This window comes from Charadrius vociferus, unplaced genomic scaffold (assembly GCF_000708025.1).
Source record: "Charadrius vociferus isolate BGI_N301 unplaced genomic scaffold, ASM70802v2 scaffold97, whole genome shotgun sequence".
NCBI classification, from domain to species: domain Eukaryota; kingdom Metazoa; phylum Chordata; class Aves; order Charadriiformes; family Charadriidae; genus Charadrius; species Charadrius vociferus.
The window spans coordinates 144,504-165,148 of record NW_009649316.1 but is presented as its reverse complement, the minus strand read 5'-3'; the positions used below and the strand labels follow the sequence as shown (position 1 = coordinate 165,148).

Below are 20,645 nucleotides of genomic sequence, written 5' to 3'. Positions count from 1 at the left end.
CACTCTTAGCAGGATTTAACGTACAGTAACATTATGCTCACATAAAGCTCTTCGTGAATGAGATTTGAGAAATGTTAACTGCACCAATCTCAAAGGATCAGTGCAATGAATGTGGTAGTGTGTCCGTGCTGAATATTTCCACTTACCTAATCTAAACCTATTACAGTAACTAAAAGACTAAATTCAAATGATCAAAAGGAGCTTGAGGTAGTATTAGAGCATAAAACTCCCTGGACAAATTCAGTGTCATTTGATGTTATATATCATAAAGAGAATTTGTTTTAATCCATATATAATGCTCCGGTATATTAAGTATGGATTTTTTGGATTCTAGTCTTTTTGTCTTGGGTTTGGTTTTATTTTTCAGCAAGTAAAACCTTCATTTTCAATAAAACCTTAAGTTTTAGCAAGAAGAATTATCTCATAGTACCAGATTCCTATCAGCGAGCATTAGCGCTTATGCAGCCCATTTGTCAGAGAAGAATACCCCATGGTCTCTGGAGCCATGCCTAGTGTGCCCCTTTTTAGTTCAGGACAGCAACTGAACATCCTGATACTAAAAAGAGAAAACCAGTTCAGGAAGAATAATAGGAACCTACTGTAGCTCTAAATAGACAGAGTAACCTTCAAAGTTTAGGTCTCTGTTAACTGTACTTATTTAATCTAGATTCATGTGCATCTTACTTAGCAGACCCAAATATGATTATGTTGCTTGGCAGTGTTGCTCTCTGAAGGACAGCTCTGGCGCAGGTACGTCTGCAAGGGAGCAGGGATCCATGTAAAAAAGGGGTTTCTCCTCATCCTTCTGGAGCCGGGAAAGGCCGGGAGAGCGCAAGCAGCTCGCACAAGGGTTGCTGATGAGGCGAGGGTGGGGGCCAGCAGTAATGGTGCCCACCTCACTCCCATAAAAGGTGGCCCTGGGGAGTGCTGTGGAATGGAGCGTGGGGTGGCAGTTAATGCGGAAAGGCACTGAGGCTGTATCAGCTTGACCAGGGAGCCATAGTATCTACCCAGTGGAAAGCCTTGGCCTCCCCAAGCTCGGCACCCAGCAGGACTGAGGCAGCTGCCCAGACGGAGCCGGTGTCAGGCTGCAGGCTGTGCCCTGCTCTGATGCCAGTATCAGGTAGCAGCAGTAAGAATGCCTGTGGGAGGTGAGCCCAGGTAGAGGAACTCCTCCGCCTAGTGATGGAGCTCCAAGAGGAAGTAAGTAGATTGAGAACTATCAGGGAGTGAGAGAGGGAGATAGACCGCTGGAGTCACAGCCTACCTTCCCTGGGACAGGCCCAACAGGCAGACAGGGCACATCATACAGAGGATTCCCTGTCCTCTCTCTGCCTGGCCGAATGAGGTAACTTAGAGGACAGGGGGCAATGGGAGCAAGTTCCTGCCCGGTGAAGCAAGCGTGTCTCTCCAGTAACTCACTCACCTTCTCAGGTACCCTTGCAAAATAGGTATGAGGGTCTGCAAGTGGAACACAACCGTGATGATTCAATGTGTGCAGACATGTAGCTAAGGTTAAGCCAAACTACACCCTGCATCAAAACCTCTTCAGAAAAGAAAAGAAGACAGGTCATCATTGTAGGTGACTCCCTCCTGAAGGGAGCGGAAGGCCCAATATGCAGACCAGACCCACTTCTCAGGGAAGTCTGCTTCTTCCCTGGTGGTCAGGTTAAAGATAGTAAGAGAAAGCTTCCCTCCCTGTTACGTCCTTCAGATTACCACCCATTATTGAATTTTCAGACATGCAGCAATGAACTGGCAACAAGAAACCCAAGTGCAATCGAGAGACTTCCAGGCCCTAGGACAACTGGACATCAGGAGCACAAGTAGTGTTTTCTTCTATTATTCCAGTTGCAGTGAAGGATGAGGGAAGAAACAGGAAGAGCGAGCAGATCAATACCTGGCTCTGAGCCTGGTGTCAGCGGCAGGGCTCTGGGTTTTTGTATCACTGGCTGGATGGCCATGCCCAGAAAGTGGTGGTGACCAGCCAGGTTCCCCAGGGTTCAGTGTTGGGGTCAGTTGTCTTTAATGTCAACGATCTGGACGAGGGTATTGAGTGAACCCTCAGTAAGTTTGCAGACAACAGCAAGTTGGGCAGGAGTGTTGATCTGCTTGAGGGTAGGATGGGTCTGTGGAGGGACCTGGACAGGCTGTATTAATAGGCCGCGGCCAATGGTATGAGGTTTGACAAAGCCAAGTGTTGGGCCTGCACTTGGGTCACAACAATCCCATGCAACGCTACAGGCTTGGGGAAGTGGGATTGGAAAGCTGCCTGGGGGAAAAGGGCCTGGGGGTATTGGTCAACACCCAGCTGAATATGAGTCAGCAGTGTGCCCAGGTGGCCAAGAAGTCAAACAGCATCCTGGCCTGTATCAGGAATGGTATGGCCAGCAGGACTAGGGAAGTGATTGTCCCACCGTACTTGGCACTGGTGAGGTCGCACCTTGAATAGTGTGTTCAGTTTTGGGCACCTCACTACAAGAAAGACATAGAGGTGCTGAAGCATGTCCAGAAAAGGTCAACAAAGCTTCTGAGGGGTCTGGAGAACAAGTCTCATGCGGAGTGGCTGAGGGAACTGGGGTTGTTTAGCCTGGAGAAAAGGAAGCTGAGGGGAGACCTTATCGCTCTCTACAACTACCTGAAAGGAGGTTGTAAAGAGGTGGGGGTCAACCTCTTCTCGCTCGTAACAAGTGATAGGATAAGAGGAAATGGCTTCAAGTTACGCCAAGGTAGGTTTAGATTAGATATTAGGAAAAAGTTCTTCACAGAAAGGGTTGTTAAGCATTGGAACAGACTGCCCGGGGAAGTGGTGGAATCACCATCCCTGGAGGTATTTAAAAGACAGGTAGGTGTGGTGCTCAGAGACATGGTTTAGTGGTTTCGGCAGTGTTAGGTTGATGATTGGCCTTGATGATCTTAAAGGTCCCTTCCACCCTAGACGATTCTATGAAAATTAATTTGGCATCTAATGTATTCCCATATCTGTGCAAGCTTATTCCTTATACAATATCGCTGAAATACAGTGTGCTACCTATTCTACTGAGCACTCTAATACTTCCTCTAGTCAAGATGGATCTCCTGCCACTTGCTTTTCCTTTGCCATATATTACCCCTTATCAATAGGGATGAATGAGGTCTTGGTGAATGGTATGAAATACAAGAAGGACTCAGAACTTACTTAGATGCCTCTGGCAGCAGATTGAGGGCCCATCAGAATTCCAGGCTATGCAGTCCTGAATGCTCAGGCGTCCGTAGCAAAAACCTCAGAAGCTAAGGCTGCAGTGAAGTAGTTCAAGCAACTATAAGGCTAATAAGATTGGTAGAGCAAAAAATTTGATATGTTGGTAAAGTCTTCCCCTTCATTCATGCACCTAGTATTTTCTCAGAGTTCATTTCTCTAAGGTCACGTCAGCAATTTGATCATACATTCCTAAAAATCTATGTGAGTTATTGCCACATGGTTTATTTTCCATGGGCTTTTGGCTTTGTTTGTTCATAATTATCTCAATTAAAAAAAAAAAATAGTGTTTTTTGGCAACCAGCTACTAATGTTTCAAAATGTTGTGGCTGTTCTATTTATGTGATTTGATCTTAATTATCACCTGGTGTGCCTCCAGTGTCTATCTGCAAGACAGTGATATTTTTTCTAAATCATGGCAGAGCCCAAGCCTCTTAAGGGAGCAACAGATATTGCCTGCTGATAACCAAAACCTTGGTGCTCAATACTGAGACAGGCAGCGTGCTCTCAGCTGGACTAAATCTGTACCCTGGTGAACTAGATTAATAAATAAATAAATAGGTAAATACACCTTTAGTTCAAAAGATTTGGGTTGAGCCTTTCTATGTGTCCATGTCAGCAGTAGAAGATAGAGTGGTTCCTACAGAATGTATTAAAATGCCAGCTTTAATGGGCATTATGTGGGTTATCAAGAAGAGATGCTAAACTGGGGCTGTTTATGGACTTACATACCCAGTATCTTAAAACACACTACAGTGACTACTGGATTTGAAATAAATATGCTATATGAAGCTCTGATTAATGCATGTCTTAGTCTAGGACACAGACACTGAAGTCAGTGAAGCCAACTAATAGATGATGATAATATCTTATCTTTTCAGTGCAATTACCTTTTAAAATGAGTAGAACCTTTCACTAAAAGGATAAACCTGTCCATATCAGAGCTTTAAAATCTTGAAAGGCTGGAATAAGATGATGTACATGGACAGGTCATTGACCAAGAACATTATTAGACTAAGAGTTAGTTATCTCATAGGTTTTGTAATAAATCAAAAATAAGGTTATAGTGTCCTTAGAAAACAGTACCTTAATTAAAGGTTATCCTTCAAGGCACACACAATGTCTTATCAGTGTTTCTTTTATCTTAAAGGTGGTTTTGATAGCAGCTTAGTGCTGGGAGCAAGCAGTGGATTTAATAACAAGCACACATTTTCCAGTCTTCCTATTCTTACTTTAAAGATGTTCTTCCTTTTCAATTGATAATTATATTTTTAATTGACGATGATCAGGTGTTTTTTTTTTTTTAAATCAGTGTTAATTTTAAAGGCAATATACTGAAATTGAATTGTTTTCTTATGTAACTTGTCCTATTTGATAGCTCAAAGTATATAAGGTAGGAAGCTTGTGTCTTGCGCACTATTACATTGTTACAGTTTGACTTTGATTATTTTATCAGGTCAGCAATTCATTTGTATTTACTATTAATTCAGTCTTGATGTTTCTTTTTCTTTGCCTGAACCTTTTTCTCTCTCCACATCCCCACTGCACAGATGCATTGTCATGATTTTGATCCATTGTGTGATTCAATCCTTAGTGACAACTCAGAATTAACCTTCTTATTGACTGCTTGTCAACATTATGAAATAATTTCAGAGCTGTCTGTTTTCCTTCACTGACATTTTCTATTAAGACTTAGGAAGATCGTATCTTTCTTTGCAAAGGGAAATTGTCTTCAACTTTGAACAGATCTCTAGCCTTACCCAACTCCCTCCTTCAGTCTTCAGTGCTAACAGTGATCAGTGTAGGTGGTTTGTGGTCCTTCCTCAGGCATTTTTTTTTATTTTAATAATGAAGCTACTATGTATTTCCATTAAACTAAGGCCATGGACGTATGCTAACTGTGGCAGCCACTAACAATTGGGATGATTTGGGCTATCCTAGCTGACTTTTCCTGAAGCAGATTGGTGTTCTGGACTCAGTTCCTGAATCTATTTCAAAAGTTGGAGTTTGCCTTTAAAAAGCTTAATTGTCATCTAATAGCTTAAATATGACTCCAAAATCTATTTATTTTCATACTTTTGAAATTCCTTTTCTTCAGCCTTTTAAAGTAAATACCTTACTTTTCACACAGGGATGCTTCTTTACCAGAGCATTAATTTGTACATGTGACACATGTTCTACACATGAATGTCTACTTCTACTGGATACACAATTACCATAATGATAAGCATAGTGTTTACATGGGATAACATTTTTCTGGTCTGGAGACATTTTTCTTTACCTGTTTCATACATGTTGCTTCTATCGAGCAAGGTGGATTAACGGTGCCTCGCAAGTTTGACTAAATTTTCAGTGCATAGGTGGCATTATGCAAATGAAGACTAATCTATAAAAAAATAGCTAGTGATGATTGTGGATAGTAAAATCTGTGTTTAATGAATAATCCCAAAGGAAATGAAAATTTAAACAGAGCAAGTCCTAATGATACTTAAAACTGCTGAAAATTTTCGGTGAGCAAAAGAGACTGAGTTCCATTTAGCTCTGCTTTTAGATGTAAAAGCTGAGCAGACTAAATGAAACCTGTGAAATTGATGTGGTCTTAGCTCATAGATATGAAAATGCAAAATGCAAGTTCCTAGCCTGAGTGTATGTATGTGCGCACTAATAAAACACAGGACTTGCCAGTCAAGGATAGTATGGGACTTTGAAATGTCTGCAAGTTTTTCAGCAGTGACTTCTTTGCTTAATGCCTTGGGGTCACAGAGCTTGGAACACCTGGGTTTTAGCTGGGAACACTGCTCCTTACTTTAAGGTGAGTGATAGAATTTTTAAAATGCGCAGTATCTGTACACTTTTCAGAGATCTATAGACCCTAAGAAGTCCATGTCAATACATAATCTTGTCTAAAGGTGTATCATCTAGGTGGATTTGAATATGCAGTTTGAAAAGGAGATTAAGATAAATGCTATGAAAAGATAAAAGATAAATTCATGCACATTCTAATATTTGATTCAAGTTGGTTTTTTTTTTAAATTTGTTTCATCATGTAGTTCAAAAACATTATTCTGAATATGAAACATAATTTTTGCGCAAATGATCAAGGCAATCCATAACTCCATCTTCCACAGCACATTTACAAAGCTTTCATGTTTATGTATGACTCCTGAAAAGGGATTTGAACAGGAAGAGAAAGGAATTTTCAGACATTGGTGAGCTTTGGATAAATTATTTCATTGATTTACTTGTTCACATAGCAAATGGATAAAATGGCCTTTGAACAAAATTGATATTTATCTCCCTGTGTTTAATTTAATAGATAAATGTAGTCAACATCAGCAAGAATCTGCTGTCTTTCATATTTTTTTCATAGATATGGTGTATTTAAGAGAAAAATTCTGCATTTATTGATTTTACTAAATGGTATTTTTTATTTGTTTTCAAGATTTCAGTGAAGGCTTTGAAAAGCAATTTACTTACAGTAACGTATAGTAAATTGCAGTCAAGAAATAGAAATTGATCATAGGAAGTGTACATCAACATCAAACTTGTATTTTACTGTCCAGGTCTTTAATTGCATGTTTAATTAAAAAATTTAGGCAATTTTTTTATGGGTATAAACTCTTCCTCTGATGTTTAAAATGTTATGTGACTAATTTTAGCTGCTGCACAAGCTATTGTTTCTCATATCATTGTCCACATGATATAAAAATACTTACAAATGTTCCTGTAGCTTGAGAACTCACACTTCAGCTGAGCTGCCAGGCAACTAGAAATCCTTGGTAAACACACAGACGCCTCAAATAGTGCTTAGTCTATATTTCTTTTGGAAAAACAGGAGTTAACTAGGAAAACCTGACATATGGTAGCCTTCTGTGGTCTCCTGTGAGGTCAGTATTGTAATAACTATACTCAAGCTTCTCTATATACAAGTCAAAAGAAGCTTTTGCTGTATGTGGCAACAGATCTGATACGTAGTTGGGATATTTCCTTGTTATTTGTCATTGCTGGTCATTTCACAGGCAAATGTATGTTCTTAAAACCACCATTTCAACAAAAATTACATTAGTTATATTTGATCCATTGCAGATAAACATACACATGAACAACTCTATTATCTTGCAGTGGATCCATGTTAGTTAATCAGAGACAACATTAGAAATTTTTGACAGTGAAGTAGTATGAACACGCCCCCCCCCAACATACCCACACACATCCCCCTAAGAAAATCTGAGCTGGAATTGTGACGTTTTACATATGAATGGTGAGAATTCTGTGAAGGTTTTTAGTTACAAAGTAATTTAAAAGAGTTAAAAGTTAAGTATGTAAGCAGCTCTGAGGTATCCAAGAAACAAACAAATGGACTAGAACCTGAGTGCTTCACTATTTTGGCTTCAACTCAATAGATGCTAACAAATTTTTCTGGATGAAGACAATTCAACGCATGCAAGATTTCCCATGTCATAGAACATATATCGTGCCTTATATTTATCTTTTTTTCATACTAGAAATATTAAATAAAAAGGGAACAGAACAGCTGAAAGGGAAGACTGGTCACAAACTCTGATTGGTCGTTCCTGGTTGGTTTGCACCAAAACTTAACATCCAAGATTTTAAAACGTTATGTGTTTGTGAAAAGAAAGATTGCCAGAGAAGTAAAAAAAAAAGAGAATGATATTTTAATTAATAAGTGACAGCAGATAGTTTAATTAGTTCCCCGAGTATTTTTGAGTAAGAACACTAGAAAAGTTTATGCTTTGAATCTCTTGCAGAGACGGGTCTGCAGCCACTGTGCAGCTCTGCCTGAAGAATTACACTGCATCAACATAATTTCTGATCCCTCAGCCTAAGAAGGCTGTAACTTTTTTAAAAGATCTAATCTTTTAAAAAGGAATAGGAACAGCAGTTGTTCTTGACCCAATAAAAAAAAATACTGAAAGTTGGTGCTTTAAATCTTCTTGTTAAAAACTAATGAAACTTTCAGGGCAGATATTGTAATTTACTTTCTTCTTGTACAGGAAGTGTTGTTACTTAAGAACTGTGATCTGGATGGAAGCTTTAAACTTTTTTTTAAAATTAGCAATCATTTCACAGCTTTTATTTTGAAAGACTTCTACAGATATTAATGAAACAAACTTAAAAAAAAGCAACTTTTTTTTTTTCTATTTTACTTAAGAAATTACAAGCATGTAGCAGACAGGAGGAAGGAGTCTAACATTTTAGGAGGAGAGAAGTCCCAAAGATGAGAGGGGTAGGGTAAGGCAAAGATAGCTATAGTTAAAATCAGGAGTCATGCCCAAGGAAGGGGTAGCTGTGGACTAGCATTCCCAACTTCTGAGTATTCTCTAGAATAATTGTAAGAAATGAGGGGAATTTGTTTTTTCTTGCAGTATAATGAGATTGGAAGGTTGAAGTTCTCTGCTTTTACCAAGCTTAACACTTAACTTATTTACCTACTCCATTTGGTGTCTGAATCTGTCATGTATGTTTGCCTAATAAGAAGCCATTATAAGACTCCTTATAGTAATTACACAAGAAATATTTTTAGCAAATATAGAGAAATTTATATTTTACTAGTATTAATAGTAGTTGCTATAAAGACTGCTATTAAGATTACAACACTGCAAATTTCAGAGCATGTCTTACCTTACTGGTGAGAGTCACCTTTCAGGAAACACTTTGGCAAGGTAAAAGGAATAGGCAATGTGTTTATAAAAAGTCTGGAAACCATACAATATTTGAGAATATTTGAGTTATGTGTTGATAAAAGAATTCTTGCATGATGGTTAGAGTCAAAAGGGACATTATATTATTAATTCATGTCTGTTGTTTCATAATGATTGAACTAATTAGATTTATTCTTAAGAAGTCAGCAATGGGCATAGACATTTTTGCATTTATCTGTCATTATGCACAGGACAAGTCATAAATACCCTTTGCTACTGGAATGAACCTAAAACACAATTATGATATCCTTTTAAAATATTAAAAATAACAAAATTTGAAGACCCTTTGCATACTTACAAAATCTGGGAAAATGAAATAACAGTCCTCTCTCTAAAGGCAAAGACTACAGTGCTAGATGACTTGCACTTGAATATCCTTCTGATATATGTCTTATTTGCAGTATCCTCAGTGAAAGAGGAATACATATGTGAAATCCCTTTTCATGTAGAGTAGGATTTCTGATCAGGTCCTTTCCAGAAAATCCCATGACAATATGAAATTCAATTTTGCAAATTAACATTTCATTATCTAATTTAACACCTAAGGCACCTAAATCAAATGGGGAAGCTGAGAAAAACTATTAAAATTGTCAAAAATATATCCTGGAATACAAAGAGGAATAATCAAGGATCTAATTTGGCTTCTCAGGGTACATGTCTATATGCAAATATTGCCCATCTATAATCACTGGCACAACTGCTCGTGGGTAAATGCCTGAAACAAAATTGTTAAGCAACAGTAACTCTATTAAGAAGCTGATAGCCTTGTAAATGGGTGCAGATAAGCTGTTATGAGAGTACAGCAGAACCGATCCTCTCACCGAATTCTTGTGACAATGGGACAAATGGAAGTTTACTCAAGTGTTACTCAAAGAAAAAAATCCATGTCATCCCATACATGTCATCAAACTAATGAGCATAAATTCAATAGGGATCAAAAAAGATAACTTGATGGTTTTGTCTTATTTTGAAGACCTAATCCTGTTAAATTCCAAAACACTTATAGCTGAAAAAAACTCTGGAATTTACAATATGCCGTATCTGTCAATGCTGAAAGGGCAATCAAACTCAAGTTTAAATTCTCTTTTAGCTAACCAAACTGCTCCACGTGTTTATTGCACCAGGACCTATTTATGGCACTTATTTCACCATCTTTGAGGCATGCTTATGTAATACTCCCTAGGGTAATTGCAGGTTTTGTCAATATTTTTAACTCACTTTGTATTAGGTATCTTCAATCCTAAGAACAATGAAAGAAATGTGAAGATCAACATAATCATGAAAACAAAATCGAGAAACTTGATACATCAAGGGGAGTGAATATGTGCTGAGCTCTCTTGCCCCCAGTTAGGTTGTCACCAGCATTAGCAAGTTAATTACTTGCAAGTAATTAAAATCAGGAAAGCTTGACTTTTTTCTAAGACAGGAATAAATTCTAACCATGTTCTACTTGCATTACTGTCTAGACATTGTTCAAGATTATGGTGACAGCACCTAATCTATTCAAGAGCAAACTAAGGAAAAAACCGTAAAAGTAAAGGTAACCTGCAGCAAAAACAAGTAACAGGAAAGATGTGTAAAGTAGCAGTTATTAAGGTAACTAGTTTAGAGCTGCCAATCCATCTGCCAGTTTATGGCATCAGCCTTAGAAAGTTATGTAAGGATAGACAAATATTTGATGCAGTACCTTAGCAATATGAGGTGATTGCAAAGGAAGGCAATCCACAAAAAAGGCAGCTGTTCCTGGTTTTCCTAGCTTCCTTGGATAGTTTTGGAAGGTTGATCATTCTCAAGACCAATGGTACTGGTCTATTTCCTGACTACTGTCATCTTAAAACAAGTTAACAGATTTTGTGATTACTTCTTATTTCAAAATTATTTTACCTGTTATTTCAAAACATTATTTTAAGGTGGTTGTTTTGGGACAAAAGCTTTTGGGTTTTTGGAAAGGCTGAGAATTGTAATGAAAAAGATATATTAATATACAGGATAGCAGCCTTACAAAGATATTAAATAATATGTTTTCATAAACCCCTATAAATTAGAAATATAAAAGGTCTATTAATTTGCAGTTAGCTGAATTCCCTGCTTATGGCAGCATTGTTCCCTGTAGTGTATTTTTCTGAGCTTTGTTAGACTCCATTTTAAATGACCCCTGCAACTGGTCTTTTACAGCTACCCCAGGAGATTTCCAGGGTCATGGGATGGGAAATTTCAGAGCACTGTGTTTATCTATAACAATGTTAATGGAACTAATAATGTATTCAGTACATTCTTTAAGGTTAATTACTTGATAGTTGACGTACACTTAAGAATTGAAGTAGGCAGTTATTCTGGATTCACTTGAGATTGTTACAAGAGAAGGGCAAAAGATCAAGAGATTCATGGGATCTTGCATTCCTTGAAATTTTTCATAGTACTCATTTTTTTCCTCATCTTTTAAAAATATGGTCATTGTAATATATCCACCATAGGCACAATATTAGCATAATACTTTTATTGCACAGGAAAATTTATGATTCTGCCCACTGAATACAGAAATAGAAATGGGCTGCATCAATAGTTAGAGTAGCCCTCGGTAACTGAGGATAATAGGTTTAAATCTCTCAGATTTCTGTTATTATTTCAGCAAGCTACTTTTCTCCGCTGCCCATCAGTTTCCCAGCTGTGTTCTAAACTGATGGAAAAGATGGATAAATACCTTGGCTGGAGGATTCCTACTAAGATGCTCTCATTCACCTAACAGTCCATAAAGAGACCCTCAGTTGGAGACGTTCGAAGCTCTTCAGACAGAATCCCTGACATCCAAGCTCATTTGTATATAAATACGTAGTTTTAGAAGGGCAAAATAAGGTGGTCAATAAACTGTTATGAGAATAAATTCCTTAATGTTTTTTAAGTACTTTGAAAGCCTCAGATTTCAAGGTCTTGAAAACAGTATATGTGCAAGATAGTATTTTAACATATAGGGATATGTAACTTAGACTTACATACTTCGCAGAGAAGAAAAATGCTCTTCAGATACTGGACTTTATAGCTTCGCTTTATAGCCTCCTGGCTATCTTGGGTAAATAATATTGGTTAACATGAGAGTGAGATGACTCCAGTTCATGCCAAATAGCCAATGTCCTAGTAAAAATCTACATTTCTATGAAAAACTATTGAATTATCTGAAAATATACTTAGTCAGCATGCAGTAGACTCAAAGTCAAGTCCAGGTTTGAAATGTGCTGGAGGGAGGAACCAGTCTTTATGACCCCCATTATTAAGGAAAATAACTTTAAAGTTGAGGCTATAGAGTCTGTAAAGAAAGGGTGATATTTTCGTTACATGACAAACAATTATATTTCTCCCTACTACTTAGACATTATGTCACTCTTCTCAGCTATGAGAGGCCAGAGCTTCAGTTCCTGTTCTAAGGTGTTTTTTTTTCTGTTTTAAGTGCTTTAATGTGTGTTTCCAATCCACAACCTGCAGGCTGGAGGTTACCTATAGTTGATACAACCTGTGTACAGTCAGCTCCTTTTTTTTCCTAGCGGCACTTTTGTTTCTACTTGCTATCTCAGAATACATAAAAATAGCGATTTTGTTCAAAGATGCTTTGAACATATTTCAGTTCCTTTGTAATTTCAATTATTTTCATTTGACCTTCCCTAGTTAAATACTTCAGCCTGCAATTTTACACTGATTCTAGTTGCCATAACCCTGGTAAATGGCAAAGCTTTGGCAATGCGTAGAGCTAACATTTGTTTGTTTATCAGTTTTTAAAAGGGCACAAATAACACAGGATTCAGGTGTTTCAAACTCGGCATACGAATACATTATTCCTTCACTAACAGTGATGCAATTTGCAAACACAGTCTTCTTGGTGAAAAGCCGCACATTTTTTTTCTTTTTCAGTGTTTTATCTGTCTTTTCACCTTTGCTGTTCTGGAAATACTTCTTTTTCTGATAATCGCACTAATGTTTTAATACTATTTTTAATGTTATTAGATGTTTTAATGTTATTTAATATTTTAATGCTATTAAAATACTAGTGTTTAAATGTTTTAAAACTAATACATTGCTCAATTGTTAAGTAACAGTCTGGAAGGGATAGTGACATTGCAGCATAAAATCATATCATATGAATTTCTGCTTTTTATTTAACTCTAGTGGTTATGAGTAGTCGTATTCTCAGTCCCCTTGAAATCAGCAGGTAATGGGATATCCAAACCAGGCAGAAATATAAAAGTGATTTGTCCTAGCATCACCCACCCCCTGCCCCAATTTGGATACTACTTGGTTTCTTTTGCTTTTAAATTATTTTGTGCTATTGATATTCCCCTCTACTCAGCACTGGTGAGGCCACACCTGGAGAACTGTGTCTAGTTCTGGTATCCACTGTACAAGACAGACGTGGACATACTGGAGAGAGTCCAGTGAAGGGCTACAAAGAGGATTAAGGGACTTTTCCATTGAGGAAAGGCTGAGAGCTCTAGGACTGTTCAGCCTGGAGAAGAGGAGGCTCAGGGGGATCTCATCAATGTGTATAAATACCTGAAGGGAGGGCGTGAAGAGGATGGAGGCAGACTCTTTTCAGAGGTGCCCGGTGACAGGACCAGAGGCAATGGGCACAAACTGAAACACAGGAGGTTCCCTCTGAACATCATGAAACACTTTTTTTACTGTGAGGGTGACCAAGCACTGGCACAAGTTGCTCAGGGAAGCTGTGGAGTCTCCATCCCTGGAGATATTCAAAAGCCTACTCGACACAGTCCTGGGCAACTGGGTTTAGGTAGTGCTGCCTGAGCAGGGGGGTTGGACCAGATGACCTCCAGAGGTCCCTTCCAACCTCAACTCCTCTGTGATAAACTGAAACATTTAACTTTCAAAATTATTTGATTTTGGGGAATAAGGAAGTTGAAAAACAAGAAAAAAAGGAACAGCTATTGTGTGAACAGCTCACAAAACGAAATAGAACTGCTGACAGCAATACAGAATATTTTCTCATACAAAAACTAATACCCAAACTGAAAGGTGTCCAAATCAGCAAATACAGGAGAGAGAGAAAAAGAAGGAAGGCAAGAAAGAACTTGCTCTACTTCTGCATTTCAATTTGAATGTCCCCTTTACTTTTTTGCTGATGCAGCAATTTCTTTGTTATGCTTTCTATTCATGTACTAAGAGCGTACCCACATAACAGTAGCAGGCCCTTTGCATGGCCACTGCTTCAAGAAAGCTGCGAAAGAAACAACTATCTTATTTGAGTTCCTGGTTGCAAGTCTTAAAAAATTAGTCTATATCCTCAGCTACAAAGTTTTTATAATTTCAGGGTCCCACTACTTTTATATTGCATTAATCAGAAGAGGTAGCCAGCCATTAAACTGAATAGCATAATTTATTCAGGGTGCAGAAGCAGGCACAATCTATAGGTTGTGGACAGGCTGGGCCTGAGACTCAAAGACACAGTAAAAGCAGAAAATTGCTGAGTGTCTGAAACAGAATTGCAAAAGAACCTCAGTTACTATTTAGATCCCAACTAATAGTTTGTGGAGGCTCAAGACACAAGGTACAGTGTTGGGCTGTGCTGTAGCACATATCTGGGAGACTGGAAGACTAGGGTTTTGTTGTACTGGTGGTACTAGAGAAGCTCTGGTCAGTGCAATATGTCCCTTACTTCTTTACTGTGTTTAGGATTCTTTCCATTTGTTTTTTTTTAGCAGTTACCTGGAGAAACAAACTTCCACCTGCATTACCAACAGACGGTTCAGTCATGTAAATCATTATTTAAAACTTTCCATTGTTATGAAATGTCAATCTCTTTTTGACTGCTATACATATGATATATTTCATGGTCATGGAACACAAGTTTCATCATAAATACCAAAAAAGCCACATAAAGCTCTCACCTTTCTTCTGCTTGCTAGCTAATAATCTTTGTTCCGTATATACTGAAAATATGTATTTCATTACAAAATGACAGAAAAATCCATTGTTATTGACATTTTATTTATCATAGCTTAGAAAGATAGATCAAAATTTTAAAATAACTGCTAATAATAAATTTGCTTTGTTTATAAAAATTTAAGTATTTAAAATACCAGATTTCTTCTATAAGGCTTTTGAGTACTAAGGAAGGGAAAAGAAAAGAATTAGGAAAGCAAATAGTCTTGTAATAAAGGTATTAGCTTGACTTTGTTTTGGTTCCTACCCTTCTGTGCAACTGCGAGCAAATTATTTAATCTTGTGCCACAGTCCTTCTTTGTAACACAGGGATAACGTTTCATTCTTCCTCTTTTTTTTTTTTATTGTCCATTTGTATTACAAATTCATTGAGACACCATTTATCATTTGTTATATATAGGTGCAACAAGAAGTGGAGGGAAAAAAAAAAAAAGGACTGATTTTGTCTGGGGTAGGTGGGTCCTACATTAATATTGAAAAGCAAAGGAAAATTCATTAGTGTGAAGAATAGGCTTTGTGTATGATGCATTGGATGTACAAGGAAAAATTTCTGCATAAAACCTTCTGAAATGAATTTTAAAGACGACAACCTCATTCTTCTTCTTTGTTACATTTCTGCTTTAAATGGTGCCTTTGAAACTCAACAATATTTTTCACAAGGATCACTTCAGTTTTGTGTACAGCTGAAATAAATAATTTCACTTTTGTTTTATTAAGAGCAATTTCATTTATGTAGCACCTGATGTTCAAACATCTGTGTTTATGCACCAGAATTGTCAAAGATATTGGCTTAGTTTTGGAAGTAAGTTTATTGGTTGACTGTGAGAGTGTCTGAGTTGTATGTGATACATCATATTATGTTTTACAGGAACCAAGAACAAAGTTTCATGTTTCGTTTTGGTTTGGTTTTTTTTGTTTTTTTTTTTGTTTTTTTTTTTTTAATATATATATACATCAGTGACAGTGCTAGAAATCTTATTTTTTCATCCCAATCTGATTGGAGGAGGGTTTGGGATTTGATTGTTTTTTGAAGTAGGAATGTGTTTTTACATAAATACTAAAGCCCAACTAAATTTTTCTAATAAGTTAAGTAATTCACAGACCTGCCTGGCCACACACCCCTGGGGTGATATGGGTCCCAGCGGGTTACTTGCATGGAAATAACTCCACCTCCATGGAGCTCATGGCTGGACCAACTGCTTTTCTTCTGTTGTTACTACATTCCAGTGGAAAGGAGTCAGAGTGAAATAAACAGCCTGTCTGGATCTTTGTAGGTCTGTGACAGTACTTTCTGAACGGTGCTTTACTAGATAAAATACTTGTCTTAACTGATACCTGTGCTGAACTGTGGGAGGGACGAACATGAGGTGAGGGAAAAAGCAGATAACTAGGATTCAGTATGAGAGCTTTGCCTTTCCATTCATCTTAGTTTAATGATAGCTCTTGTACACACATGTGCTCCTCATCTGCATTGTCTTTTATTTGCTTTGTCTGTTTAATTGAATGAACTAATTCTTCATAATTTACCAAGGGTTGCTACTGAAATGGCAGGTTAGATGGTTTTGTAACATGCTGTAAGGCTAATACATGCCCAGGTCTAGCAGAATGAGGAGAAGGACCTTCATGACAATTGTGGCTCCTCCACAACTTAAATAGAGGGTTAGGAGATTGCTAAGTCTCTCCAGCAGCAAGGTCATACTTGTCAATTGTTAATTACTTGGAATAAGGAACACCGATTGTGATCTGCATTTAAAATTTAAGATTTCCCAAATTATTCTAGCCAGATTAAAACACCATAACTCTCCCTGGAACTAATTTGTATTTATGCTTTGTGCTGGGAACCAATTTTTGGTAAAGGAAGGAGGAGACTTTGAAAATGTAAAGAATGTGGCAATTTAAATTCTTGAAGAATCCCAATCTCCTTGATCACAGCAGAGGAGAAAAAGCAAACTGCTAGTAATTTAAATATGATAATTTCTGTCATAACTTGACAGCAGATGTGAACAAAAGAGACATGAAATAGATGAAGACAGAGGAAAATTGAGAGCACAGAAGCTAGTGTATGCAGAGCTGGATAACGTCTGTTGAAGCAACGTGACTTTGCTTGGTTTCTATAAATGCTCTGCAGCTAAATTAATGTAAGTCAGATTTTTTTTGGCAGGCAGTATTGTCTTTGACTTGGCTCATAAATAAAAACAGGATCAAAGAAGATTTTTTCTTCCACATAGCAAGATCATTTAATCCGTTCTTCCTTAAACTGAACATACACCTTTCTACAAACACACACTACAAAAACAGATTACAGAGAGGAACACACAACCATATGAAGAAAGGTGCTGTGGGGAATTGCAACACTAAGCTTGCTAAATTGAGGATTCTCTATATCTTACTTAAGATACCTGGTATGGCTAGGAGAGTTGTACCATGGGCTATAACAGAGATACATCTGTAAGTAGAATGTGTGTCTGTATATCCTTGCATTGTACAATACAGTTCCTAAAAAAGACCAGTATGCTTTAATGAAGGCAATTTTTAAACCCTGCTATATGAGCATAAGGAAGCAGGGGGAGTTGATAGGTTTTGATTGTTACACTTGTTCAGTATTATCATTATTTCGTAGAAAAGTGGTGGGGGAGAGCTGTAGTTATAACTAGCCCTTGTTTATTAAAACATTTATCATAAACAAATTACTGCTTCTGTCCTTAGGTCCCGGTTTAAATTCTGAATTCATGTTTCTTACAAGCAGCAAATTCTCATTTTAACATGGTCTGTGATAAAGGCTTGGTATATTTTCCTCCCTCTGAAAATGCAGATGTTCACATTTAAAGAAGTTACCATGTGTGAGCTACACCTACAGAATATATTATATGCATGTTTGGGAGGAACAGAGGGGGGCATGTTGATCTGCTTGAGGGTAGGATGGCCTTACAGAGGGATCTGGACAGACTGGACCGATGGGCCAAGGCCAGTGGTATGAGGTTTAACAAGGCCAAGTGCCGGATACTGCACATGGGTCACAACAACCCCGTGCAGTGCTACAGGTTTGGGGAAGAGTGGCTCGAAAGCTGCCCGGCAGAAAAGAACCTGGGGGTGTTGGTGGGCAGCTGGCTGAATATGAGTCAGCAGTGTGCCCAGGTGGCCAAGAAGGCCAACGACATCCTGGCCTGCATCAGGAATAGTGTGGTGAGCAGGACTAGGGAAGTGATCATCCCCCTGTACTCGGCACTGGTGAGGCCCCACCTCAAGTACTGTGTTCAGTTTTGGGCCCCTCACTTCAAGAAGGACATTGAGGTGTTGAATCATGTCCAGAGAAGGGCTACAAAGCTGGTGAGGGGTCTGGAGGACAAGCCTTATGAGGAGTGGCTGAGGGAACTGGGGTTGTTTACCCTGGAGAAGAAGAGGCTGAGGGAAGACCTTATCACTCTCTACAACTACCTGAAAGGAGGTTGTAGAGAAGTGGGGGCTGACCTCTTCTACCCAGTGACAAGTTATAGGACAAGAGAAAATGGGTTCACGTTATGTCAGGGGACATTTAGATTAGATATTAGGAAAATTTTTTTCACTGAAAGAGTTATTAGACATTGGAATATGCTGCCCAGGGAGGTGGTGTATTCGCCATCCCTGGAGGTGTTTAAAAAAAGGGCAGACGTGGTACTTGGGGGCCATGGTTTAGAAGTGGTTTTGTCAGGGTAGGTTGATGGTTGGACTTGATGGTCTTAAAGGTCCTTTCCAACATCAGCAATTCTGTGATTCTATGGAAGAGAATATGTCCCCAATTTTGCAGGGCATTAATGCATGTTATGTATGCCTACCGGTTTCCTCCTGCTCTTCCATTCCCCGTGGCCACTTCCCACTTCCCATGGTCTGTTCCTCTCATCTCCTGGCCTCAGTGGTCTTAACAGCCTGTTTTTGCTGCTGCTGTCAATGGCTGTCCCTATCAGCAAAGTGGAACCTCTGGATGCCTGTGGAGAGGAGTTTGGGCAAGGAACAACCAGGATCAGCAGAGATGACAACAGAGAAAATACAACAGAAGTGGCATGTCATGCCCTTTCCATAATTGACGGTCCATCATGTGGAATATACGGCTACCCTGGTCTCTGCACTACTATTGATCTAGGCCTTTACTGTCAGAAATTTTCCATGGATCATATGTGTCTTTCTAAATAATCATTTGAACCTGTTAACTGTGATTACATATTTTAATATGCTATATGCTTAGTCACATACCGTTGCATCCTTTGAATACCTCACACGGTAACCCAAAGTATCCTGATGAGGTTTGCCCCATTGTCTGCTAAATCTCTTTGCACAATTTCTCTGGATTCGTGATAGGAAAAGCCATTAAATAAAACAAATACCAATGGCATGAAAGGTAGCTCATGGGCATAAGCCAGCTGGGAAGTTCTTAAGGAGTGTCACTGTAGGTGTATACCATACTTCATTTACAGACGTATCTCACTGGAGATTTGGTTTCAACATCTTTCTGATAACAGTTAACAATGGAACAGGCTGTAGGCTTACAAGATAGCTTAACCTCCGCTGAAAAATAGATTCAGAGTAAATTATTTGAGCTGTATATTTTTTGTGTCTTGGGCATCTGCCTAGATCCCAGTCAGTGGAAAGCTTTTACAGATGTCAGTGGGCCTTGTGTTAAAAATATACTCTGCAGATTATTTCCTCACTGCCACATCTTCTTGTTCCTGCTTACTTTTATATAGCCATGTGTAGTAGTGCTGTATTTAAAGTGGGATTTTTTTTTTTTTTTGCTATTTAAGGCATGCTTATTTTGACCCAGTATTAGTAGCTGTAGTCCTGGTCATTTCAGGACTATCCAGACCAAGGATTTCCAGATGACTGACTTCCTTCTATTTTTGCTGTATAATTCCCAGACTTATTTATATGATCCTTTTGGAAGACACTAATACACTTTCTTGCAAACTCTAGGCCTATAGAACATTTGTATATTTTATATACTTTATGCCCTACCTTTCCTTGTAGATGCATATACATCCTGCACAGCTATCCAGTATTTGCATTGTGTTCACAACCATTATAAATGTTCAGAAACAGACTGTAACACATTATAATGAATTGGCCTTGGCCATCATGTTGGTATTTAAATATAATTTTTGCAAATTTTAAAATGTGATCCCAAATACCTGTTCTAGGCTGAATATTCCCACTTAGATGCCAGATAGACAAGCGCAAAACCATTCCATATATGAGAAATAAAATCCAGAATTCTCCCAACATTGCTATGTGATACTTGGCCTATTAAAAATTGGTATGACAGGGGCCAAGAACTGTTGCATTGTTCATAAACAAACCATCATTCATGCTGTTAACATGGGCTCTCAGTTTTTTGCTCAGAAGCCTACTCTTTCATTTTAGATTCAAAAACTCACAAGGGAGGAAAGGTTTGAAGTTGAATCCAGACCTGCAATTTCCCTGTCAGGTGATTATCTCCCATATTCATGTGAAGGAATTGCAGATTCTTTTGACTTCAAAGTTTAATGGCTCAGGATGTTTAATTCGCTATCAGCAGGACTAACAGTGAATGTGCTCATTCAATACGGCTGCAATTGGAAAAAAACAGAGCATCAGAATTCAAACTGTTATCCAGATTAAATTCTTTTTATCTGAGTCAACTTTCAGATTTTCCATCAAAATGCAAGCTTCATTGCACTTTCTCAGTGTTAGATCTGAACAGCTTTATCATAACCAACCTCATTAATTCA

The 20,645-nt window shown here is 38.2% G+C and overlaps 1 protein-coding gene across 1 annotated transcript in view; it reads left to right on the top strand.

The window, feature by feature from the left end:
- LOC104290340 (contactin-associated protein-like 2) overlaps positions 1-20,645 on the top strand; it is a 792,176-nt gene that overhangs the window by 634,993 nt on the left and 136,538 nt on the right. The window lies entirely within an intron of this gene.